Here is a 27,723-nt window from a genome sequence, read left to right on the forward strand (position 1 = left end):
TTTTTAATGTTTAATAATAAAAGATTTATTAGATTTTACTATGCTAGAGAAGAAAACTTTGCAATCATTACAGATGAACATATATATATTAATACTTTCAGTTTATACGTTCGGTGTCTTTAAAAAGACATTCATCTATTGATTCCAGTTATATATCTTTCCTACAACATTAAAGTTAATATTAATACATGGAAATGTAAGTTGTTTACCACATACCTTCTAAGATCATCTTGAACACCACTCAAATTCATTTGACAAATATTTATTAGGTCTTTGCTAATGTGCCAGGCATGGCATTATAGCAAGAAAATAAGAAAGGCAAAAACCTTTGGAGAAAGACATGATTATTGAAGAATAGAACACTCTGCTGATGTCCCATAAGGAGTCCAAGGAGACAGTTATTCTAGAAGAGCACAGCTGGGTTGAAGTGGACAGATTTGATGGGAACAAAGGAGGCATTGTCCCATTTTATGTTATGACTAGTTGGGGGCTCTCAAGACAGGACACCAGAAACAAAGAATAGGACACAGCCCTACTGTAAGTGACCTCCAACTGAGAGAAGGTAGGACCTATGCCGAGTTTGTCACTCCACATATCCGTGTTCCCGTTACAACTCTTGCATCCCTCCAGAGGTGCACTGTTCATTCTGTACCATATGTGCACACGTGACTGCTATCTGTCCCAAGTATGAACTCTAGGCCAAAGAGTAGGTCAGCATTTATCTTTGTGTTTCTCTGGAATAGTGGCTGCTTCTTGGTAGGATTCCTTAAATGTACCATAATGAGAAAAGTTTCTATATGGTGGAGCATACTGGTTCTCCTCAGGTATCCATCCCCGCTGGTTTCTGGATGTGCAGTCAGAACCAGAATGCAGCTCAGCTTTTCAAAAAAGAAAAATGTCCAAAGGAACAAGCGTGTGGAAAGGCCTAAGATCTTTCCACCTAGGCAGAGAGCAAATGAAATTGATTAGCCATTTCCCTGTCACCTCTGCAGGGTTCTTACCTAGCCTGGATTTCTACCTCCTAATCATCTGTGAAAGAAGCACAACAGCCAGGAAGCACAGAGATAAACATTAACAACCACTGAAATGAATCTTACTAGAATGGACGCTTCCTGTGGGCAGGAACTTGCTGTATCTTGATGCCTGGAACCTCCCATGGCATAGGGTTGATGCTCAATAGCTATTTGTTGAATTAGTAGATAAATTAGAACAGGTACCTTCCTTCCTTTGTAACGGTAAGTTGAAGAGGTAAATAAGTGATGTGAGTCAAAGATTCACTCACGTATTGTGGAGTTTAGACTTTTCCAGTATCCCCTGAAGAAATACCCCTGCCCTAAGAGATGTGATATTCAATCTAGTTTTATACTGATGCAAGTTACTACACTTTCCCAGAATACCTTATCTCCCCAAATCCTTCTACCATAAAAAATTCAAAATGTATTGGGGATTTACCACTCTGAGTGAATCACATATATTATTTAAATATTTTAAAACTTACATCCCAGGAGGCAGGTAGTACATTATCACAACTTTACAAAAAAAAAAAAAAAGAAAAAATTTGGTTACAAAAAGTTTTCAAAACATGCAGCTTGTGAGTGTTAGAAACAAGAGTCAAACCCACTCAATCCATGTTCTTAACTACTGTTTTATTGCCATCCCAATGCTCTCAACCCCAGCTCTAACCCCAGCGCAAAATTGCAAGATACCGGCACCCACCTTCTGGGCCTCATCCTCTCTTCTCTGTGACCATTCATCCATTTCAGCCTTTAACACCATCCTCACTGCTTTGTCTAGAAACAGCATGCGATGGTTAATTTTATGTGTCAACTTGACTGAGCCACGAAGTGCCCAGACATTGGTTAAAATTATTTCTGGATATGTCTGTGGGTGTTTCTGGATGAGATTAACATTCAAATCAGTAGACTTGAGTAAATTAGATTGCCCTTCTCAATGGGAGTTGGCCTCCTCCAATATGTTGAAGACTTAAATAGAATAAAAGGCCTCACTATATTTGACCTGGGCTATTGGTTGTCTCCTGCCTTTAGACTCAGGCTCAGACTGAAACTACATCATCAGCTTTACTAGGTCTTAGCCTCTTTAACTGTGTGAGTCCATTCCTCCATTCCTTATAATAAATGTATTTATATGTATAAATAAACAAACACACACACACATCCTATTGGTTCTGTTTCTCTGGAAAACACTACATAGCCCCACCAACCTATTCTTATTTCTAAATAGGAAGATAAGTCATTTATCAAAGCATACATTTACTAGGGCGTGATTCCCAGGTTAACTGCCATGCATCTGCTGATGAGTAGAAAGAAAATGGATCATTTTTTAGGTTAATAATTTATGTTCCCTCTTTCTCCTCCCATTTCATTTGAATGAGAAGGATGTCAAGTCTTGAGCAGTGCACCAAGATGGAAACAGTATGTGTGGAATAAACTAGACCTCTGCAGTTAGACCCAGTCAACTGGGGCTAACTCCATGTCTACCAGATCCCATCTTGTTCACTTCCTCTTGTGCTTCTCCATGATGGTTTCTCACATCAAACTCTATGCTCAGCTCTAACGTGGTTCATCCTGTGTCTTGGGTACCATCCTAGTGGTCTTTTTACCTCCCTTAGTTTGTCAGCCAAGGAGATGGCTTTCCTTTCCTTTTTGGGTCTGATCTCTGTTCCTGGCACCTGATTAGTTTAACAATTTGGCTTAAGGAGCTCTCCAGGAGCTGATACATTAAGGCCTCAACCCCCAATTCCCTTCATAAGTCAATGTTTTGACTAATTAGCTGCGATCATGATGCCTCTTCCCTGTCTCAGGTTCTACAATTCTACACACTGAGGGACAACTATTAAAAAGTAACTGATTTTTCACTTCATTATCTGTATAATCAGAAGCAGCAATGAGTCAATGAAAAGGTCATTGAGATTAAAATCAAAAGAACTAAATTTAAATCTCTGCTTTATTACATTAAGTCCCTTAGATTCAGTCATCTCATCAATGTAAATGATAATAAAGCCTCACTCACTGATGTTTTAAGGTTTCATTAAGATAATGTGCATGAAAGTGTGTGTTAATTATTATAAACTACAAAAAAAATGTCAAATGCATTTTTATTATTGTCAGCTTCATCCTGTACTGAGATTTTCTAAACATCATTGGAACTAAAAGAGAGGATCAATTCAAAGCAACACACATTTCCTGGTCACCTGCTTCTATGCCAGACTTTGTGTCTGCTGCTAGACACAATGGGCACACAATGAGCTCACAGCTTGGGTGGCACCAGAGATGGTAAATAACCCCAGTTAAGATTTGGAAATACCTAGTACCCAATAGGTATTTTTTCAAAAAGAGAAAAAAAAAGACTTGGAAATACCAAATTATGCCTGAAGATTAGTGAAGCCTCATTTGTCATGTGGAAAAGCAAGCCAGGCATGAGTCTCTCCAAACAAGTCTTTTAAATACCTGTATATCACCTTTAAAAACAAGTGCTTCCTGGAGTGATGTCTGGTATGTCTTCATTAACTAGATTCGATCTGTAGTAAGCCCTCTAGAGGTCAGTTGACAGTATCGTCTGCATTTTCTCCTAGGAGCCATTAGTTCTTGCTTTAAGTAGTAACTAATTTCCAGGTGTGGACTGCTAGATCTCAGAGAATTCAGTACTCAATATCAGCTTTTAAAAAGAAAACTAATATTAAAATGGTAAAAATATTAATTTACTTTAACCTCATTTATATTTTCAGAAAAATGAAAACCTTGGAAGCAAAATTTGAAGAAGCATAATACTCTCATATCCTCTGGTATGTTTATTCCTAACTTGCAGCTATCTTTATTCTTTGTTTAACTGAATTCTTATTTTCTCCTCTTACTACTTAGCAAAAACATATTCTTATGAACTTTTAAGTTTGTAAAGAATACTGTCTGTTGAATGTTTGCTCAGGTTCTTGATTAACCCTTACATGTTCACTTTCTTTTATCTTTCAGAAAAAATAAAAAAAACTTTTAGGCTTTAGAAAATAATGAGCTATTTTTACTGCCCAAGGTAATTTATAGATTCAATGCCATCCCCATCAAGCTACCAATGACTTTCTTCACAGAATTGGAAAAAACTACTTTAAAGTTCATATGGAACCAAAAAACAGCCCGCATCACCAAGTCAATCCTAAGTCAAAAGAACAAAGCTGGAGGCATCACGCTACCTGACTTCAAACTATACTACAAGGCTACGGTAACCAAAACAGCATGGTACTGGTACCACAACAGAGACATAGATCAATGGAACAGAACAGAGTCCTCAGAAATAATGCCGCATATCTACAACTATCTGATCTTTGACAAACCTGACAAAAACAAGAAATGGGGAAAGGATTCCCTATTTAATAAATGGTGCTGGGAAAACTGGCTAGCCATATGTAGAAAGCTGAAACTGGATCCCTTCCTTACACCTTATACAAAAATTAATTCAAGATGGATTAAAGACTTACATGTTAGACCTAAAACCATAAAAACCCTAGAAGAAAACCTAGGCAATACCATTCAGGACATAGGCATGGGCAAGGACTTCATGTCTAAAACACCAAAAGCAATGGCAACAAAAGCCAAAATTGACAAACGGGATCTAATTAAACTAAAGAGCTTCTGCACAGCAAAAGAAACTACCATCAGAGTGAATAGGCAACCTACAGAGTGGGAGAAAATTTTTGCAACCTACTCATCTGACAAAGGGCTAATATCCAGAATCTACAATGAACTCAAACAAATTTACAAGAAAAAAACAAACAACCCCATCAAAAACTGGGCGAAGGACATGAACAGACACTTCTCAAAAGAAGACATTTATGCAGCCAAAAAACACATGAAAAAATGCTCATCATCACTGGCCATCAGAGAAATGCAAATCAAAACCACAGTGAGATACCATCTCACACCAGTTAGAATGGCCATCATTAAAAAGTCAGGAAACAACAGGTGCTGGAGAGGATGTGGAGAAATAGGAACACTTTTACACTGTTGGTGGGACTGTCAACTAGTTCAACCATTGTGGAAGTCAGTGTGGCAATTCCTCAGGGATCTCGAACTAGAAATACCATTTGACCCAGCCATCCCATTACTGGGTATATACCCAAAGGACTATAAATCATGTTGCTATAAAGACACATGCACACGTATGTTTATTGCGGCACTATTCACAACAGCAAAGACTTGGAACCAACCCAAATGTCCAACAACGATAGACTGGATTAAGAAAATGTGGCACATATACACCATGGAATAATATGCAGCCATAAAAAATGATGAGTTCATGTCCTTTGTAGGGACATGGATGAAACTGGAAAACATCATTCTCAGTAAACTATCGCAAGGACAAAAAACCAAACACTGCATGTTCTCACTCATAGGTGGGAATTGAACAATGAGAACTCATGGACACAGGAAGGGGAACATCATACTCCGGGGACTGTTGTGTGGTAGGGGGAGGGGGGAGGGACAGCATTAGGAGATATACCTAATGCTAAATGACAAGTTAATGGGTGCAGCACACCAACATGGCACATGTATACATATGTAACAAACCTGCACATTGTGCACATGTACTCTAAAACCTAAAGTGTAATAATAAAATAAAATAAAAAGAAAATAATGAGCCATTTTAATGTCTCATAAATTCTAGTGCTCTGGCTTATCTTTATTTTGTGACAGGTATAATTTTTGCACAAGAAAGTAGTTTTTTAAGTTCCCTCCTCTATCATAACCTATGGGCCATATAGTTAATCTGGCAGTTTATCCTGGGCCATCTTTTGATAGTTGTATCTTGGATATATTTTTTTTAAAAAGTGTAAGAATCAAACTTAATATTACTCTTTTTGAGGTCGATCAGGATTTATACATGGTAAAAAGTCAGTGAATGGCTGGTGATTGAGTTGAAATAATTCTAGGTTCCCAGCTTCTCTTCCCACCTTAAGCATCTGAAAGAAAGAAAAAGGTTTTAGAATTTGTTGTGCAAAAGAATAGATTCTTGGTGATAGCCATGGATTTTCTCTGACCTTGATGGCCTTGAAGCTGTTTAGTAATTATATCTATATTGGAATAATGAATGTCGAAGCTGTTTAGTAATTATATCTATATTGGAATACTGGATGTTTGAACTACAGATGATAGATAGACTTGATATCCTTGTCAGTTCTGGGTATAATTTTTAAATGTCACTTGTCCCAGGAAGAGGGAAAGAATATAAAGACACTGGGACAGATACCCAAAGTCCATGTGAGAAAGAAAGGAGTTGCTGAAATGGAATGAGGGAAGGGGCAGAGGCTTGCCATTTATGCTAGCTACCTTGATGGAATAATCAGATCATTACTTGATTTTGTCTTTTTATTTTCTGGAAGATTTTCTCTTTCTTCCCTCTCTTCCTCCATTTCTTTCTGTATACCTGTTTTGGAAGAATTTTCACTCCCCTGAAAGCTTTGGTTTCCAAAAGAAGGGACTTACACTAGACAAAGAGGGTTGACCTCTTTTAGCTCTCACTGCTTCCCAGGTATATTCATAAGGGCTCTCTAGAGAAAAGGAACCTTCTTTAAGCTTCTCCAGAGAAACATAGCTTTCTCTTATAAATATATTATCATAGATAGCAACAAGCTGGACCTGTGGCATGGGCAGTTAAGGAATTTACCAAGACAGTTGTAGGTTAAAAAAAAAAAGACAGATTTTTTTTTGGAGAAATTATGAAAATACATTGCAAGGGCCAGGCATGATGGCTCACATCTGTAATCCCAGCACTTTGGGAGGCCAAGGTGGCCGGATCACGTGAGGTCAGGAGTTCAAGGCCAGCCTGGTCAACATGGTGAAGCCTCATCTCTACTAAAAAAAAAAAAAAAAAAAAAAATACACAAAATTTGACCAGGTGTGGTGGTGGGCACCTGTAAGTCCAGTTACTTGGGAGGCTGAGGTAGGAGAATCGCTTGGACCCAGGAGGCGAAGGTTGCAGTGAGACAAGATCATGCCATTGCACTCCAGCCTGGGTGACAGAGCAAGACTCTATCTCAAAAATAAAAATAAAAAAATATAGAAAATACATTGCAAGGATGCAAGGGGCAGGCTAGCAAGAGAGGAAAGAGAGGAGCTGACTGCAAGGAGACAAAGGCTTGCTGGGAATTTTGTAGGATGGAGCTTGTGCTGGAGAGGGCTACATGCAGTACTGATAATGTCAAGGTTGCAGTGAGCTAACTTGTATTTTTCTATCAGCCAAGGATCTGGTGATAAGTCAGGTGCAGGATGATTGTGAGTTATTTGTGCAGGAGGGCTCTGAGTCCTGGACCATGAAAAAGGCAGATTTATATCTTATCTCCATTTTTATTTCTTTTTGCTTTCCTGTGCTCCCACGAGCCTGAATCCTTTTTGTTATTAGTACTCCACATATATCTATAAGAGAATATTTTATTAAATATAACTGTAAGAGAAGATTTATTATAGGAATTGACTTGCAAGGTTATGAAGGCTAAGAATTCCATGATCTGCTATCTGCAAGTTGGGGAAACATGAAAGCCAGTGGTATAATTCAGTCTGAGTCTGAAGGCCCAAGAACCAGGAGCACTGAGGTGTGAGAGCAGAAGATAGACATCCCAGCTCAGAGAGAGAGAGTGAATTTATGAAATTTAGGCCCTCAAGAAATGGAATGATGCCACCCACATTGGGGAGGGTGATCTTTTTTACTCAGTCTACTGATTCAAATGCTAACATTTTCCAGAAACAGCTGCACAGATGTTCCCAGAAATAATGCTTCATCAGCTTTCTGGGCATCCCTTAGCCCAGTCAAGTTGACACATAAAATTAGCCATTACACCAGCAGAAGAGAAGTAGTTTGTCTAAGAGGTGAACATGTGAGAAGTAATTAAAAAGGATCAGCTCAGCTCTTTCCAGGAGGAGCCTGTGGCTGCCTGTCTGTGGCAATGGCTAGGTTCATAAGTCTGTGTAATTTGGGGGTAAAATATAAGCAAGTCTATTTGATTATAAATCTAAAGTCATATTTCTACCCCAGACTTTCTCCTGCATCTTACCCTCAGTGGTTCTTGGGAGTATTACTTACAGCTACCTGAAATCTGAAATTTCCTTCCGTGTCCTTCTGCTTTGAGGTGGATTTCAAAATTACATATGAAACAAATAAGATAAAATACTAGTAAGGAGAAAAACAGAAGAGAAGGATAAAAAGTTAGAAAAAAATAGAATAAAGCGAGTTGATTCTTTTTATATTTTTTATTTTTTTAATATATATTTTTTATTATACTTTAAGTTCTAGGGTACATGTGGACAACATGCAGGCTTGTTACATATGTATACATGTGCCATGTTGGTGTGCTGCACCCATTAACTCGTCGTTTACATTAGGTATATCTCCTAATGCTATCCCCCCCCACCCCACAACAGGCCCCGCTGTGTGATGTTCCCTTTCCTGTGTCCAAGTGTTCTCATTGTTCAATTCCCACCTATGAGTGAGAACATGCGGTGTTTGGCTTTTTGTCCTTGTGATAGTTTGCTGAGAATGATGGTTTCCAGCTTCATCCATGTCCCTACAAAGGACATGAACTCATCATTTTTTATGGCTGCATAGTATTCCATGGTGTATATGTGCCACATTTTCTTAATCCAGTCTATCATTGTTGGACATTTGGGTTGGTTCCAAGTCTTTGCTATTGTGAATAGTGCCGCAATAAACATATGTGTGCATGTGTCTTTATAGCAGCATGATTTTTAAGCCTTTGGGCATATACCCAGTAATGGGATGGCTGGGTCAAATGGTATTTCTAATTCTAGATCCCTGAGGAATCACCACACTGTCTTCCACAATGGTGCAAGTTGATTCTTTATTCATTCATTTGACACATGCTTTTTGCGACTACATTGTGTCAGGTTCTATTCTATGTTGGGCTGTGTAACAAAAGACAGACAAGTTTCCTTCATCATGGACTTTACAGAGCACGTACACAGGACCATGAGATCCTACACTTTCTTGTAGAGGTAAGAGGCAAAATGTGTACTGATCTTAAAATAACAGTCCAAGAAAAGAAAAATCATGATGAACAACTATGTGAGGTTCATTTCCACTCTTCCACTAGGAACTGAGCTTTGAATAAGTTTAACTGCAGTCACAGAGAAGTACAACTATTTATTTTCAGTACTAATGAGTTTCACACAACTTTTTCTACTTATCTACCTGCCTCATTCACTTTCCCCATTAAAAAAAATATCTAAAATCTGTGACAGCTTTGACACAATGAACAGTAAAACCCTAAAGCAAATACTGCACTTTGGCTTGTTCTTAATATCTATTAAAATGCATCCCTTGCTTCTCTTTTCTTCCATTTCCTGCCATGTCTTTTGTTGATTTTTAAAAGTGCTTTTTATTAATTTATTTATCACTTATGCATCCTGGACCCTTTCAAAAAGGTACCAACTGATGTAAGATGGTTATTTAACTTTTCAGAACACATCGGGGGCTTAGCATTTCATCTCTTCATCTAATTTCTGACTTGTCATTAAAACTGATTCTGAACAATCACTTCTGACTCCCAACAATCTTCAGCATTTGACATTGTAAATATTTCTTCCTTGTGTAATTTAAACCTCACGAGAGGCTAGAGATGAAATGTGGTCATTGACTTTTCGCAACTTAGAAAAAAAAGAAGAAAGATATTTAGATGAAATAAAATGCTATGTTCATCCTGTTGGAGCCATAGCAGCTAAAACAATATTCCAGATAAAAGAGTAAAACAGTCTCTCAAACCAGGATTGCTTTTCCACTCTAGGATGTTATACTTTCATGACAACACCTGGACATAGTTCACAGTGATGGTCTACGATTCTGATAATGGCTTCTAAGTGGTTTCCTAATAGGAAACCAAGCCAATTTTCTTTTGTCTAGTCTGTGATTAAGGAAACTGAAACTGAAGTATAATACACAAATCTTCCTCATATTAAAAACAAAGAACATCAACAATAAGAGAAAAGAGAATCACAGCTCAGAGGCAGTGGTGAAGCCAAAAACACAACTGTGTTGCAACATCTGGATAATCCAGACATTCTCAATTGTTGGCAATGAGAAAGCTCAGTTGGAAGTCACCATTAGAAGTTCTTCAGCAGTGATGATCAGAAGCCTTGGCAGTTCAACAAATTTGTGGGACTTTACCACAAATCTGCATTGTTTTTTCTCAGTGGTGGCTCTCTTGATCTGAAATCTTCATGAAATTTTGCTCTTTAACATCAAAAGTATTCAGTTAGCTATTTAAACTATTGGATTTTGTAGCAGTAATGCAAAAACAGGCTAAATAAACCTAATGAATTTTGTTCTTAGAGGCCTAATATTAGTCACTGACCAATTTTAAACAATTCGATAAGAATACAATTATTGAAACGTGGTTCTGTGAAGCACCATCTCCATGTTAACCCCAAACTTGTATCATTGAAAGTGGTTCAAAATTTCCATTTCAGTCATTTCCAAAGGGAATACCTTCCCACAGAGCCCAATAGACCCAATATTACAGAATCTGTTCACATAGTTACTAATTGTTGGACGTCTCTGGGATGTTTTTATCAATTTCCAAAATTCTTATGCTGTGCCATCTTCTTGGCTACTGTCTTTTGCTTCTGGTTGAATCAGGTCTTCTGGAAACTCAGCCTCAAAGATAGAGCAGATGCTAAATGACTGAGATATACCCATAGAGTTGGAACCTAAAGGCAGACACAAAAACATAAGGTATGATTCATGCCCATCAAACCTATGAATTGTTTCTGAAATTAGGTTTTCATTTCCACTGAATAGCTCTACAATTCTTTGACAGCTGTGATTCCATTGACTTCAGGGTAGTTTAGCAATGGGAATTGGCTATAGTCTCGAGTCACCATCTGTTCAATCCTCATGTCCAGCTTTCTCCTGAGTGGCTTTACTTTCTGAAACCAATCAGCAGAATTGAAATATATGCTGTCTTTTTACAGTATCAAGTTTGGCGAATCCGTATCTCTGCCATGGCAGTCTAAAATTATAATTAAGGGTTTAAAGATGTGGGTTGTTTAGTCATCTGATTTACCAAACTCCTTAATCTGAAAAAGCAGATGAAATAACCTCTTTCAAATTTTTTCCTGACTCAATCATCCACCTATATTAAATAAACAAATTTATATTTCAAGTTTTTTAAAGTAAGTAGTAGTAGGTATGCAGAAAATGTACAGCCTTTATCATCTCCTCAATTAAAATGCGCAATAAATTAGTTTTTACAAAATTCAGAGCCCTAACTCTCTTGATGCTTGGAATAATTGAAACCAAGTTCACCAATATACTCTTGTGACTCACATTTATTACATAACTCTTCTTTTATTCCTTCATCATAGGTCTTCCTATAATAATTGAATTCTGCTTTTAGTGCAGACCAAAATGCTTTAATTTCTTATGGGAAGGTAGGTTTACTCATTCTATGTCAGTAGGTAGCGTTTATGTTTTGTAGCATCCTCAAGGTAAATGCATTTGGCCTTATGTTGATTGTCCCTCTCAGGTGGTCAGACAAGTGAGTAGGGAAGAGCTGGTGTCATAGTGCGTTTTGGGCTGCCATAACAGATGACTGGGGACTGCCTAACTTTATATAGAAAAGGGATTTATCTGTCACAGTTCTGGAGTCTGGAAAGTCCAAGATCAAGGCACCAGCATCTGTGCCTTGTCTGGTGTCTGGCGAGGGCCTTCTTGCTGCATGCTTACATGGCAAGTAAAAAGACAAGCAGAGACCAACATTATGTCTTCATATGGCAGAAGAGTAGAAGAGAGTGAACCCACCCCCATGAACACTTTCTGTAGTGGCAGTATCTATTCATGAGGAACGAGATCTCATGACCTAAACACTTATTAGGACCCAACTCCCAATGCTGTTGCATTGGGAATAAGTTTCCAACACATATGTTTTGGGGTACATTCAGACCATAGCAGCTGGCTATTGGAACTGGGGTTCCTGTGAATGCCCTTGACGCATTGGTATCTGATTTTAAACTCTGAGGTCTGCTACTTTATAGAAATGCAGAGGGGGCCCCGGGGGAACTAAATCAAAGCCATTCACAAATGGTTTCCTCCTGAGGTCCCTCCTTGTTTCTGCAGCTCCTTCTTTTTATCAACACCTGCTAGCCTGGCTTGTCAACCTCCTTTTTGGATTTGGATAACTGTTCCTATATACCCCCGTGTTTGTATTTGGTAACTCACTTACCAGTGATTCTTCACTCCACTTTTCCCACTTGTTTTTGGTCACTTTATGTATATTGTGCTTTGGTGAATTGCTTAAAATCTCCTTGTAACTGAAACTGGCCATGATCCCATTTGGAACCTTGCTGTTCCTGCATGCTGGTGGTTACCCAAAGGGCCATTGTTTTACCCAGGAGGGGCCAGGAGAGTCCTGACAGTGTCACAGAGAAGGCATTAAGCCGGGGTGGGAGTGAGATGCAGATGGTTTCTAGCCATGTTCTCTTCCCACTAAGGAAAAGCAGGCTTGTTTGTTTGTTTGCTTATTTATTAGTTTTTATTCTACTTGTGTCTGAGAAGTCAATATCTGAACAAACACTGTGAAGTTAAATTCAGACTGTTTTCTGTCTGGTGTTAAACCAAAACACTTTTCTTTGTGCTCCCTAAAATAATGCAACATATTAGGATAACGAGGTTAAAAAACAAGCCTTTAGAGTCAGGCAGGCCTAAGCCCGACCTATCCCATCCCTTTCACTACTCCTCTGAAGCCCTGCATGCTTAACCTAGGTCCTCGGCCCATCTGTGTCAGTTCCTGTCTACAAAATGGGGATAAAAGTAGCACCTACCTCAAAAAGTGTTATGAACGTTATATGTAAAATCACACACAATGTGTCAAGCCAAGTACATGGAATACTTATGATGATAACAACATACCACATTCTGTTGACCAGGTTTTATTCTCTAACACTTTACATAGATTTGCTCATTTAATCTTCAAGGTGCTATCTTTGTCTTTATAGATGAAGAAGCCAAGGTTAAGAAAGATTAATATATATTACGCAAGATCACAAAACCGGCAAGGAAATGGGCTGGAGTTTGACACCAGATCTCTTTTATTCCATAGCTTCTGTTCTAAAGATAGTGCTTTAGAACAGAAAAGTAAGGCATCCTGTAGAGCTTTCTATTAAGTGGTGAAGTGAAGGCAGACCTCTAGTGAGAAATTGAATCTGGAAGCCAATTTTCAGGTAAGTGTGCTATACAGTGTACCAGGAGGAGAGTGCAAAAATTATTGGTGAGATATTTGAATTCTCAAAAGCAGTCTTTCATTGCTATCAGTGTCCTTGATGCTTTGTGTGATTTTCTGCATTGATGAAACAGGTATTGGGTGTCTACTCAGTACCAGGTGGTGTAAACTACCATTTATACCAATAGAAATAATTGTTACCCCAACCCTCACCTTCTTAGCCCCATTCCCTAAAACACATCTTTTACCATGGCTTTTTAGAAGACCACATGAGCATTAGTTAAAAAGAAGTTTTCCAGAATGGTATAATAAGAAAAATTTCATTAGGACTTGGGCCTGGGATCAAATCATGCCAATAAAACCTGATGTTTGAATATCCTAAGACTTGGTTTTCTCAGATGTAAAATATGAAAAACCAGGTAGTGAAACATCAGATCTCACCCTACTGTCCAGAATCAAATCGGGTCCTCCCAAAAAACATGTTGAAGTCCTAACCTGCAGTACCTGTACAGGTGATCTTCTTTGGATATAGGGTTTTTGCAGATTTAATTAAATTAATACGAGGTCATTACATTGTGCATCAATTTAATATGACTAGTGTCCTTTTAACAAGAGAAAAATGTGAACACAGACATAGAAACACAGGAATGCTATCATGTCAATATACAAAGACATACAGACACAATGAGGAAGGCCATGTGAAGATAGAGTCAGAGATTGGCGTGATACATCTACAAGCCAAGGAATACCAAGGGTTGTTCGTCTACAGCCACCAGAGACTACGAGAGAGGCCTGGAACAGATTCTCCTTCAGAATCTCTGGAAGAAATCAGCCCTCCCAACACCTTGATCTTGGATTTCTGGACTCTAGAACTGGGAAACAATAAATTTATGCTGTTTTAAGCCACAAACTTTGAGATATTTTGTTACAGGAGCAATAGGAAACTAATACACCTGCCAAATAATGAAGTCAGGAAATAATTTCTTAAGAAGTTTAAAATGATAGATGCAGGAGGAGAGAACCCGCTCTTAGGCGGCTTGCTGCATCAAATAATGGAAGCCAACTCACAGTGTGTTGAAGTCTAGTTTCTATTGGGGATTAGAAGATTATCTGTTAACACCTTCTCCCTTAGTCCAATTCTTCTTAGAAGAATGTAATCTTCACGCCCACGAACCCACTGTTTTCAGCTTCTTCAATACATGCAGTTGTCTTCACCCACCTGCCTTTTCCTTTTTTTCGGTTTATCTTTCTACACTACTTTTTTAGTCCACCTGTACCTCAACTCAAACTTCATCTACTTTCTACTACTATGCCTTGTCACTTTAATTTAACTTGAGCACAGATACGCTGCTTCTGTGCCCAATAATTGATTTTGTTCTATTTGTCTTTAAACATGGCCATGTGTAGGGTCCCATCAACTCTCACATTTCACTCACTCCTTGAAAAGCCTATTTCAACACTTTTGTAGACACAAGGAAGCTAGTAGCTTAGTTTTGTATCTAATGTGTTTTAAATAGTCCCTAGATGTTCCATTCTTTGTTGAAGAAAGAAGCTAAAGGGAGGGGAAATGAAAGTGTCTTTTCCAAATTAGGTGATTGGTGAATTCTCAACAGGCCCAAGATTCCTTAATAAGAATAGTAACAGCCAGATTCAGACAAGCTGGCTTTGAATTCCCAAATCTCTGCTCTGGCACTGACTAGCTCAGTGCCCTTGCAGGAATTCCATAATTTCCATATGCCAAAATGGTCGGGCTATAAAGTGAGGTAACAGTTGGGCCGGGCATGATGGCTCACACCTGTAATCCTAGCACTTTGGGAGGCCGAGGTGGGCGGATCATCTGAGGTCAGGAGTTTGAAACCAGCCTGGCCAACATGATGAAACCCCGTCTCTGCTAAAAATACAAAAAATAGCTGGGCGTGGGGGCAGGGGCCTGTTATCCCAGCTACTTAGGAGGCTGAGGCAGGAGAATTGCCGGGAGGCAGAGGTTGCAGTGAGCTGAGATCACACCATTGCACTCCAGCCTGGGCGACAAGAGCAAAACTCTGTGTCAAAACAAAACAACAACAACCAAAAGTTGGGAAGGTAAGTGGATTAATAATGCATGTGTATTTTATGCCTGGTTCTTAGTAAGGTCTCATAAACATTAGCTCTTCCTATTTGTCTCCTAGATTTTTGGCAAATATTTCATTTTTACAATAATGCATTCACACAGTTGTCTTCATTATTTGTTTAACTAAGACCTTTGTATACTTATTTTTATGCAGTCTCTTAATAAGAAATTAAAGCATTAAATTGAAATATAAATCTAATAAAAAATGGAATAAATTTTTAAAAATTCCATGCTAGTAAATCTTAGTGGGGTGTTTTTTTTTTTTTTTTTTTTTTTAACTGCTTGCCGCAGTTGATTTTACACCAGCATTTTATGAAGCATATTTTATTTTTTCTAAGTATTAAATTACATCAAATAGGTATACTAGTACAGGCTGATAGCTATAACTAGAAATAACAGTAAATTTTAAAAAGCTTTTTTTTTTAAAGAAAGAACCTTTCAAAGTTACTGTCAAGGCTTTTCCTGTTTGTCTGAGATTGTGCACTTTAGTAATGAAAAGAAAAATTGAAATATACTGGAGGGAAGTTATACTCATTGGCATGAAATATAGGAGAAAAGCATGCAAAGAAAGAAGTCCAATATATCAAGGCAATTCTAGCTCTGGTCATTATACAAACTTAACATTACATCATGGATATAAATTTCTTGAGTGAGTAGTCGATTCCTGCTGGGATGTAGAAAATGTAAATGGAGCAGATATGCTTTCAAATAGACAATCTTCAGTCTTAATTTTTTTTTTTTTTTTTTTTGTGAGACGGAGTCTCGCTCTGTCACCCAGGCTGGAGTGCAGTGGCGCAATCTCGGCTCACTGCAAGCTCCGCCTCCCGGGTTCACGCCATTCTCCTGCCTCAGCCTCTCCGAGTAGCTGGGACTACAGGCGCCCGCCACCACGCCCGGCTAATTTTTTGTATTTTTAGTAGAGACGGGGTTTCACTGTGGTCTCGATCTCCTGACCTTGTGATCCGCCCGCCTCGGCCTCCCAAAGTGCTGGGATTACAAGCGTGAGCCACCGCGCCCGGCCTTTAGTCTTAATTTGAATAAATTTGGCCCAGAGGGTTTTTATTTGTTTCCTTTGATGAGGTTTTTTTTCTTTTCTTCTTTTATTTATCATTTTTTGGAGTGGGCTACTATATTATATGATTTAGCAATTAAATGATTTAAGCTAATTAATGATTGAATGGAAAGATGAGTGAATCAATATATTTATAAAAGTCTGTTCTCTCCCAACATTCTAAAAGACAGATAGCAGATGTCTAGCATGTAATAGGCACTTGATAAAACATTTTGAATGACTAATTCAATTTTATAGATCCTTTATTCTCCCAGATACCTGGTAAATTCTGCATCCAATAGGCATCAAAGTTGGCTGTTTATGTACTGTCATTTGGCATGAGCTGTCTGACGCAAAGACAAAGTTACATGAGCCAGTGCCAATGTGAACAGATTCTGATCATCAAGATCTACTCCCAAGAAAAGGTGAGGGTACAGGAGGTGGAAGTACCAAAGGAAAGAGGAAACTTCCCTCTTCCCACCACTTACTTTAATGGAGGAAGTCAAGCATAAGACTTTAAAATTAGAAGGAATGAATTTAGTGTCCATACTTACTTGCTGTAAGATATTGGGCAATTTTCTTAGCTACCCTGAGTCTCATTTTTCTCACTTGTAAAATGGGAAGTATGCTTTCTCAGTGTTTTCCCAGTGGTGAGGATTCAATCAAAGAAATCTCATGAATGTGTGCATTAAAATTTAATGTGCTTCACAGATATGAGACAATAACCACATCATCCACATTGGATGCAATAGAGAAGGTCAACTCTGTAAACTGTAAAAGCATAAAAGGTGAGAGACCTTCCACAGACAACTGAGGTTTAGAGACCTGTGAACTTCAGGACCACATGACTCTGTTGAATGAATATTTTAATCCTTTGTTTTTAAGCAATTTCTATAATGTGAAATTAAATAGCAAAGCTTGACAGCAAAAGGAACAACACAGGTATATTTCAACCACTCAACCTCTTCCACAGTCATTCCTATAACTCCCAATCATATTTTTACTAAGTAATAAAAAAGATGCTTTCTTCCTAGCAAAACCCAAACAGCCACGATCTGGACTGTGCCTGGAATCTCAGATGTTGTGTAAGACAGAAATGCATTATAAAACATGAGCTTGCCTCCCCTCAGTGCAGCTTTATTGCATATTTATGCCTGTAGTTCCTGGGTGCTTCTGAGGCAGGAGATATGCTTGTTTACCATTTGGACTGGTTCCATTTCTACTCACCTGTGTGGAGTTTAATCTGGAAACCCCCTTCTGAGCCCCTTAAAGCTTTTTTAAATTTATTTTTTATTTATTTATTTTTGAGCCAGAAGGAGCCTGGGGAGTCTGCATAAATCCAAAGACTCCACATCAGGCACTGGCAGGAAGAATGTGTCGAGCTATGAGGCTTTTCCAGAACTTGCAGGATCAAAAACAAAAGGGTGATATAGCAAGTGCACAGTGTCACAAAAGACAGGCACCAAATCACACATGCTAATCAGAATGTCTGAAGGTTGGCAGAATTCAGGCAGCAATTTCTCTTCCACCAATCTCCACTTGACTTTTCTTGGGAACCAACAGGGAGATGTTGAATTTGACTATTAATGAGTCAGTACACACTTTATTGGTCCTAAAGCACATTTGTCATGGCAATTTACATGAGTTAGCACCATGTTTCTAAAGCTTGCTACAGAATCTAGCAAGCATTTGTTTTAATGAGCTAACACACCCAGAATGACTTATACTTTTTATGGTATTTATTACATATTGTCATAAACACTATTAACTTAAATTATGGAACCATTTGCACACTCAAAGAAAAAACAAAGTGTTCATCATTAGAGCAAGAAAGAATCTTTAGAGATACCCACTCCCGCGCTTTGTATTCTGTTATACAGAAGAAAATCTGGTGGCATTCTTTGTCTCATCTTAGCTAAAAGGAAATCTGAAGATCTGCAACTTCGCTGGGGTCCTGGAAGTCTGGGATGGAGAGGTAAGGTCCATGGACTACAGTGGGTTAAACATAGGGACCTTCCAGTGGGTAGAACCCACGAGAAAAACTGAAGCCAGCTTTAGATAAACAGGGAGCCAAGTTATCAATCCTTAATAATTAGGAAGGATAGTCCAAGTCATGGGAAAATTTAAGGATAATATACAGATTAACGGAGTCTGGAGAGCCTCCTGGAGTAGGCAAAACATAGCACCAGGCACATTTCATGTTAGACTGTACGCTTGGCTGTGTGGTAAGAAGCTCTGTCAACTTGGACTTAAGCTTTTCATAATAATTACTAATTTCCTGGCTCTTAATGTACATGTCCACTTGCGACTGGGGTAAACTGGTTTTAAAGGCCTTTGATGTGATGTGTCTCTCTAGGATTTTCTGGAATGCTAATATTCATCATCTCCCACTTTTCATTAATCTCTCACATTCAAAGCTCTTTCTGATGATGCTGCCTTCCTGAGAGTTAATGTGAAATGGTGATTTAAGAGTGTAGACTCTGGTTCACCAACAAGCTATTTGTCTTTGAGACACTTACTTAACCTCTGTGTAGTAGGCAAACAACTCAACCTCTGTGCTGTATGTAAACGGGCACAATAGTAATCTCTTTAGGGTTAGTGTGAGGATTGAGTTATAATATGCCAGGTCCTTAAAATAGTGCCAGGCAATTAATGAATGCTATTTAGGGGTTTCTAGTATTTATTAATTTTAATTATGTATCATCCCTCCTCTATTGTCTAAGGCTAGCAATGTGCAGGGAAGCAAGCATGTAACAGTTTAGATTTTAAAAAAGTTAACAGCATTTGATTTTCAGCTTAATGGATTTTTTTGAAATAAGAGAATGAGACACATTGGTGTAAATAAGCAGAATCCCTTTGAATGTAAACTGATGCAGTTATGTTAAATTGGTGACTCAAATTACATAACATTGTTATTACTTTTTTCCACATTTCTTTAAGACTATAAACCTTTGGATTGAAAAAAGTTCAATGAACCTCAAATTGAGTAAATGTAAAATTCAAAATCATGCAAAGCAAATCACTATATCATTTAGAAATAGATACATATATGAGTAAAAGCAATAAATAGGAAAGGCAAGATTAACAAAAATTCAGGATTGCAGTTACCCCCGGGGAGAAGAATGGGGGACTCAAAGGCTTTAAATATATGGGTAAATTTTTTTCCTCAAGTGACCTAAGGGGTAAATAAGTAGTATTATTATTCTTTAAATTGAATATGTACAAAATATGTTTTGCAAGTATGTTAGATATCACAATAAATAGAAAATAAATTAATGAAGTTCATCCATTCTTTTTATGTGTTACTTATAATAACACTAGTCAGAAAACTGGACTCATTCTTGACCACTCCCTCACCAAGCAAATCTAATTAATTATCACATTCTACTTCTCCCTACCTTCACTATCACACCCAGGCCCAAGCCACCTTGACTCTCACCAAAAACACTGAAGTCCCTTCCTCTCTCTTAAACCCCTGCTCTAATCCGTCTCCAGATAGCTGCCAAAGGAAATGCTTTAAACCTTATCTCTCTTCAACTTCTCTATCTCTCCATCCCCTTTGCTATCAGAAGCCACAGAGTGACAAGTAAATTGCCCAAAGTCGCACAGCCGCGAAACGGCACAGGCAAGACTTTCGGTGATATTGGGAAAGGCTTAGCCACTGCCTCACACAGGGTAATCTCTGGATAAAGGACAGATTTATTTCTCCTTGAATCACTATCTCACCTTCTTTGTCTGCTTAGTTTTCCTTAACTCTGACCTCAAGCCACAATTTCCAAGAAATGCCTTCCTAAGTCCCTGGCCCCATTGCAGCAATCTCCACTAGTTGTCCTCCAGCACTTTGTACATTTCTAGTAACATCCCTCCTCCACTCTATTGTGACCTCCACAAGGGTAGGAGCCTGTTTTGCCCACCTTCATAGTGCACACCTTACACCCTTGCTCACTCTGGTACTCTCCATGTCCATCTCTCAGTGAAAATGATAGGTCACCAACCAGATCTCTCATCTTACATTCCAACAATAAGCAATCTGGTCTGCTGACCCTACCCACAGCGCTGTGTGTGAGACAGGTGGGCTGGGGACAGAGATCAGCCCTGGCCTATGGAACCCGAGATAGCCTGCCCTGTGGAAGGGTCCTGGTGCCCAGGTGGAAATGAAAGTGAGTTTGGATACCCAAGACCTCAATCTCTAGAGCCAGCGAACAGGTCACAAATTAGCCCCTTCTGCCCCTGTTCCTTCAATCATATCCACCCCTATCACTTGGAGATTGGGTGGAGGGCATCTGATGTCTACCCCAATTATGCTGGGGCTACTAGTGACACAGACCAAGGTGGCCAAGCAAGATAAAGTCAGGGTAGGGGTGGGAGGGCAGGGGCAGACATGGCCAAGGCTGTGGAGCTTCTCCAGAGAGCTGAATAAGCTTGATCCTGCTGAGGTCTGGCTCTTTTCCTTGGCAGCACTGAACATATTTACAATTATTGTCCATGATTTTTCTGCTCCACAGTAGAGGCAGGGACCTTCACGCTCCTCTGAATTCTTGTGTCCAGCACAGAGCATGACCAAGGGCATATGTTCAAGAAATGGGTGGTGCGGCCAACCCCCATGAGTCCTTCAGGTCTGATGCAGGCGCTTCATCGAGAAGTCTTTATTCCTTGACACATTTTTTAGTTGTTTTGATGTTCTTCACCATGAGACCCCATAGCCTTGGTGCTCTTGTATTGTGAGCTCAAAAGACATCTGCTGAATGAATGAATGGACACTTGCAGGCTGACTCTCTCCTGAACAGTTGCCAGGTCCAATGCTCTCTGTCTGGAATCCTCTTTCCTCTTCATTTACCTGCACAGTTTATCTCAACATTTGAGGGATTACTAGATGATACACTCTCTTACTGGGCTCAAGGGTCACTTCCTCCAGAAGGCCTTTCTGGCTCTTTCCTTTAGGGGCTCCTCTACTGCATGGCCACTGCACCTAGGTGGCCCTGTCTGCCCCAAGATCAAGATGGTACCTTGAAACCAGATCTGATTCATCTTTCTGTAGCCATCATGTGGCCATGCTTGGCACCAGTATGGGTTCAGGAAACACCTACTGCCGGCATCATCTCTTAGGAGAGAGACAAACTCTGAAGCAGACTGATCCTGATTGGGATGCCAGCCCTGCACTTGAAAGCATAGCCAAGTTCCTTTCTCACTATTAGCTTTCTGGGGTAAAACAGCCTGCTGAGCCTGGAAATGAGGTCTAAACTGTCTGGTAGAGTTGCCAGGATAGTCATTATCCCCTCAGCCTCAGGAGACAGCAGGACAGGATAAATCTCTTAATATCTGGTACTTGGTAGTCCAGATAGCTGGGAAAGGTGGGAGGAGGAGGAGAAGTTAGAGTGGAATTCATCCTTTTCTGCCCTAGTCTAAGGTTCTCCTTTCCCTCCACCCTCAAAGTCACCTAGAACACAGAGCCCAAAAACTAAATACTGATGTTTTATTTGAGGAGGTAAAAACTCAAGGCATTAGGAGTGAGAAGCAAGGGAAGAAGCAAGAGAGGAAATAATGGGAAGTAATATAAGATGATGTATTACCAGGCTGGGCACTGCTTCATGACAAGCCTTGAGGAGGAATAGCAGTTGTGTGCACCTGCTACTTGGGAAATCTCCCCATAGACTGTGCTATTTGGGAGAAATGGCACTTTGCAGCAATTCATGGAAGGGAGGGAAGAAGGGGGAATTTATCCGCCTGGCAGTTAGCTGTCTCCCATTTTCCACTAGTCAAATTTTACCCCATAAGTATTAACTCACTCACACTTCTAGGTTTGCTGGTGGCAACTTGGGATGCCAGATCTCATGCCTTGTGGTATGGCATTTTATCAATGTCTTTAAAGTGGTGGGAAGAGACAGAGACTCTATGCATGTGGCCAGGGAGAATCTGATAGAGTACATATGTCCTGTCCAGTACAGTCCAATATTGGTTTTCTCATTTTCTGGAAGAGAACACAAGGCACAGTGATCAAAGACTTTTCCCAGGGTCACATGCTCATTAAGGATTTGAGTGCTGTCTGGCTCTGGAAACTGTGGAAGACCAAGATAAATAACTTGAATTTTATGTAGCAGGTAAAGGAGTCACTACAGGGTTTTAAGCTTGAGAGGCACATGAGATAAAGAGCTTTTTAATGAAGCTCCCAATCTCTACTGTGCCCTACCTTCCCAACTGGCTAAACTCCAGTAGAAGCAGGTGGCCGCAGAAGAGTTAGAGCATTGAAGACAGGTTTTGAGAAGTCTCTGGGTCCAGAGCTTCATTTGGGCTTTAAGTATTGCTCCATAATCATCCTGTGTTCATCTAAGCCTCCACCTACCAAAGAGACAAGCTGGTCAGAGACAGATAATGAGCTGGGTAGAGAAGCCAAAATGAGAAGAGACTGACCTAAAGATGAGGAGAAGGGGGACCATCCATCTCTTCATCATCAGCCTATGGATCTGTAGATCTTGGCATCTGCTGATGAATCCTTTGATGTTGCCTGAGGTGATCAGATCTCATGAACTGTCAGCCCCACTGATCACATCTATGCGATCTATATCCATTATATATCCACATATTTCGCCCAAGCTCATCAGAAGGGAAGAAAGGCCATGTACAGCCTTCCCATCTGCATGTGTAGGGCCTCTTACTCGGGCAGCCTGGTGCACCACCTGACACTGGCTTAGTTCCTCAGCCTCCTGATCCATTTCAGCCTGGTATCAGCTGTACATGGGAACTGTGTGGGGTCCAGATCCACTTCAGGCCAGACAGGAGACCAGTCACCGCAGTGTCACAGGTGGGTGTCCGGAAACCACTACATCCAATATTGCCATTTGGATCAACTACCCCTAGTAAAGTTCTGAAAAACTAAAACAATTGCTTATTGATTTGTACATACATTGCATTTCTGGAATTCAAGCATGTAATAAAAATAAGCAAAAAAAATACTTTAGCATTTTATAAAAACTAGACATATGTTCTAGGCCCATGCAATTATAATCAGGTTTTTTACTTACATGAGTGTCAGGTTGGCCATTCAAAATCATGTGGGGCACGGGATAATTATCTATTTCGTGGGAGGGACTATGCAATGTATTACAGGATGTCTAGCCTACCTAAGCCCTGCCCTCCAAACACCAGTAGGCCCCTTCGGTCATTCATCATAATAATACAAAACCATCTCCCCAAATTTTCAAAATGCCTCATTGGGTAAATTATTGCCCTAGAGAGTATCCAGGACTGGGAGGTAGCTTATTGGTGGAGTGAAAGCCACAGAGTGGGCAAGATTGCCCGGGAAGCTAGAAAGAGTAATAAAAGACCAGGGACAAGGTCAAGTGAAATACAAACATTTAATAAATAGGAAATGGTAAGAAACAGCCTGAAAAGACTGGAAACAGACAGAAGGAGAACAAGTTTCAAGGCCAAAGGAGAAGAGGAACAGAAAAGGGGAAATAACGTTTTCTCTAGAAGAGACGAGTCAATAGTGTCAAATGAAATAGATAAATTAGGTGAAATGAGGAACTGATGTAAGTCTACTGAATTTCACAATTAAGAAGTAATTTCTGAATTATCCCAAGGCTGTCAGTGCTGCCTTTGTGGATTGAGAATGTATTGCAGCAAATTTGAAACTGGATATCAAAACTGGAGACACTACACTGTCAAATCTTTCTGAAAGGGGGAGACAGATGGGAATTACGATTGACATGACTCATTGGATCAAGGCAACTGAATTTTAATTCACATTCCATCGCATTTCCTTCAAGAAGTACCTTATCATTCCATGCTTGTAAAATGCACAAGCAATGCCTGGCTTCAATCAAACTCTAAAGAAGCGTGTTTACCTGTTCATATATTTGCTTTTAAAACAAAAACATTTCTGATTTAAATAAGTGAGACTTTCTTGAATAAATTCTACAGTGGGAAATTGAACATGCATAGACCTCTCTCTTCCTCTTTTTGAAGTCTCTGGCAATATCTTTAAGTGTGGTCTGTGTACAGCTACAAACTACAGCTCATGTAAACAATAGCATGTTTCTTTCTCTTTCCCCAACATTAGCGACTCTAACACTTCTTCTGTTTCTTTCCAGGAGACAGAGGCCAATATTGCTGTGTCTGAAATCCCACTGCAGAGCTTCACTAGGGCTCTTCACAATAACTACACCTCTTTTCAGAAACGTCAACAATACCTGAGCTGTAAAGAATGTCTTTGCCAAAATGTGTCTTTAGTCTTGCAGTTGAATTGGTAAAGAATAGCATCCTCAGCATTTTATGTTAAGGGTAGAAAACTTGAGCATGTTTATATGCCAAAGAGGGCAAGATAAAGAGGGGGAGGCTGATGGAACAGGTGTTAAAATGATTCAATGATGCAACAAGAACATCAAGACTGGAAGAAATTGAACTAAAACTCTTAGATAGAAGGAGACCCTCTTTCAGTTTATAGAAGGAAAAAAGAAAGGTATCATCACACCTCTAGGGAGTGGGGCTTGGAGGGTGAGATGGTGCTTTTTAGAAGCTCATATAAAGGGGCCATATCACTTGAGATACATTAGACTGCAAATAATGGATGTCCTAAGTAAACTTGGGTTAAACAATAAAGATACTTATTATCTCATTTAAGAAGAAATATATCCAGATTTATTTAATAATAATGTGAAACAGTGAATCGAATTATCTGAAAATGACCATAAAAACTCACTCTCAGTTGCTAGGAAAGCAGGCCGGCTGTCATGAGGGAATGCAGAGTGGTTGCTACCTTCTCTAAGTGGGCAGAACAGTAACCAGCCTAAGCATTCTGTGTAGTGTGACCATTGGCTCCCTTCCCCTAGCATTCCCAGACAATTTTTGTAAACTCATCGTTTTCAATAGATGATCCATGGTCCCTAAACCAGCAGCATCCACATCACCTGGGAACATGTTAGACATGCAAATTCTCAGGGCCCACCTCGGAACACTGAATTAGAAGCTCTGGGGGTGGGGTTCAGTAATCTGTATTTTATCAAGCACTACACGTTCATGCTAATGGTTAAAAACCACTGTTGTGAACATCTGACACCCAAAATCCAGATGCAGGGACTAGATCATTGAGGGTTTCAAAAGTAATGAAAAGAACTTTATGGAGTCAAGCAGGAGAACAGTTCTGTGTAATACATATGCCACGCTGCTAGTAGCCACCCTCCTGGAGTCATTTCAAATTAATTCTCAAATTCAATTAGGAAAAGCAAAGGTTGCTGTTTTTTAGCAAATGTTGCACAAATTTGATCAATCACAAGGGTATTCACAAGAGTACTGCAGAGACAATGCCCTAAAGGTCATGCTGATTCAGTTTTACCTGATAATTTGCCTCAATAATATAAATCTGAGAAGTATAGTAAGAGAACATGAGACAGACCTAGACTGGCATCCAAGATCTATTTTTCACCATGTGTATCTTAACTTCTCTGAGACAACTTTACTCATAAAGCTCATACACACTGATCTCTTAAAGTGACTGTAAGAGAAAGAGGATAACATGCACTATACATAGCACAGTGTTTGATGTGTCAGAAGAGCTTAGTAAATGATGTGAAAAAAAAGCTCATTGCTGTGTGGTTTTTGTTGTGGCTCTTGTAGTTATTGGTGCCTGGGTGTGATATTGAAAATGTAAAGAGGAGGAATGATAATAGCTGAAGGGAATGTCTTAGAGCTTTCGTAGGAAGTGCAGACTGGGAGAGGAGGGACACATAAAAGGCTTCCAATGCTAGAGATGCTTAAAATAAATCTTGAAGAATGAGTAAGAGAGAGAAGAGGCTCAAGGAAAGGTGATTCAAAGCTGAGGACACAACATAGATATTGGCATGGAGGCACAAACAACTCTGCCTTTTAGGGAATATCTAAGGAGTGTTGTTGGAATGAAGAGTAGGACCCATGACAAAGAGAGTGATGAGATGAAATTGCAGGTTAAGCCAGGGTCATGACATGAAGACCCTACTTGGTCTACCTAAGGAATTGGATATATATTTGAAGAAAATGTGAGGACTGGTGTGTTTTTAGCAGGAAAATAAGATCTGCTTTCAAAACCCTATAGAAGCTAAAGGGAGGAGAATGTATAGAAATGAAGAAGAACTTGGAGTCAGAGGACTTGTTTGGAGCTTGTTATCATAAATCAGGAGAGCAAGATGAGGGCCTGGGAAAAGCCGTGAGGGGAGTGTGAGCGATTACCCTAAGAGATTTTAATTAAAAAATGTTTTCTGATAGATAACAGTATCCTGATTATCAAGACTTTCCACATTAAGAAAAAAAGAATAAATGGAATGGACTCTGAATATGTCTTATGTGACTATCAATGTGCCAGGAACAATGTGGCTTGGTTCTTGAGTTTAACACCTTACAGCATCACATGCAGAACAAGTCACGCATGCCATGTACTGTTAGGAAAAGTCAAATTAAGTATGTGCTAAGTGCTAGTAGGTGTGCTTGAGACACAACTAAAGCAAGATCTTGAAAAAACTATTCTGGCCCCAAACCCAGAGTCCCAGGATATAGTTTCAACTTTGTCATTGCTTTAGAGAGTAGTGACCTTCACTGTCCCCTCTGGGTCTTATTTTTCTCCTTTATATAAAAGACGAGATTGATTTGAATTGAAAAGACAAGAAAATGACCCAGGCAATGCTTCTCCAAACAGAGCTTATGCCTGCAACCTGGCATACTGAAAGTTACAGAATAGACAATATGCATCATCTCCTGATAATAAATAATTCAGATACTATCCTTCTGTTGAAATGAATGTAGACATAATGATTTTGTGTATAATGTAAATATTCATACATTTTAAAGATAAAACACAAAGCTTCAAAGACATATCTGGCTTGCAAGGTATAATAGACAGACTTCTAAGATGGCCCTCAATGATCTACACCTACTGGTATTTGCATCCTTTTGCATTTCCCGTCCTTTGAGTATGTGCTAACCCTAGTCACAGAAAAAGAAATAATCAATAGAGTGAACAGTCAACCTGCAGGATGGGAGAAAATATTTTCAATCTATACATACAACAAGGGTCTTGATATGGTTTGAACCTGTGTCTTGTTCAAATCCCATGTCACAGTGTAATACCATGTCACAGTGTATTCCCAAAGGTTGGAGGTGGGGCCTGATGGAAGGTGATTTGTTTATGGGGATGGTTTCTCATGAATGGTTTAATACCACCCTTTTTGTACTGTTCTCACGATAGCGAGTGAGTTATCATGAGATCTTGTCATTTTTAAAATGTGTTAACACCACCCCCCTCTCTCTCTTCCTTCTGATCCAGCCATGTGAAGTGCCTGCTCTCACTTCACCTTCCACCAT

General features: G+C 39.4%; 1 long non-coding RNA gene across 1 annotated transcript in view; it reads right to left on the reverse strand.

Moving 5' to 3' along the window:
• Nucleotides 1-9,142: 9,142 nt before the first annotated feature.
• LOC116456873 (uncharacterized) overlaps nucleotides 9,143-27,723 on the reverse strand; it is a 30,294-nt gene continuing 11,713 nt past the window's right edge. The window contains exons 2-3 of the long non-coding RNA XR_004244832.1: nucleotides 22,182-22,363; nucleotides 9,143-10,724 (exon numbers count right to left, since the gene is read on the reverse strand). This is a non-coding gene — a long non-coding RNA (uncharacterized LOC116456873). The remainder of the gene's footprint in view (nucleotides 10,725-22,181; nucleotides 22,364-27,723) is intronic.

Source organism: Hylobates moloch, unplaced genomic scaffold (assembly GCF_009828535.3).
Source record: "Hylobates moloch isolate HMO894 unplaced genomic scaffold, HMol_V3 SCAFFOLD_17, whole genome shotgun sequence".
NCBI lineage: Eukaryota > Metazoa > Chordata > Mammalia > Primates > Hylobatidae > Hylobates > Hylobates moloch.